The sequence below is a fragment of the Penaeus monodon genome, chromosome 20, assembly GCF_015228065.2.
Source record: "Penaeus monodon isolate SGIC_2016 chromosome 20, NSTDA_Pmon_1, whole genome shotgun sequence".
Lineage (NCBI taxonomy): Eukaryota > Metazoa > Arthropoda > Malacostraca > Decapoda > Penaeidae > Penaeus > Penaeus monodon.
The window spans coordinates 18,171,060-18,171,277 of NC_051405.1; the positions used below are offsets into that span (position 1 = coordinate 18,171,060).

At 26.1% G+C, this 218-nt stretch overlaps 1 protein-coding gene across 1 annotated transcript in view; it reads right to left on the reverse strand.

Moving 5' to 3' along the window:
- LOC119585670 (phosphatidylinositol 4-phosphate 3-kinase C2 domain-containing subunit beta-like) overlaps positions 1-218 on the reverse strand; it is a 53,293-nt gene that overhangs the window by 6,356 nt on the left and 46,719 nt on the right.

The following is a 218-nucleotide window of genomic DNA, read 5'->3' on the forward strand; positions in this document are numbered from 1 at the left end:
CTGCAATAGAGAAATAATTTAATAAATGAGCATAAATACTAGCATTATAAAGGGACAGTATGGCAGAGTAGGATTTGATTAAAAAATAAAAATAATCTAAGTAATGATTGAATATCATTTCACTTAGAATATTTAGTCAGCATTTGGCTGGTATAAATAATTTGTCATTAAAATGTATTAAAATTCTAGAGAGAAGTTAACTCTCATCATCAAGGTGA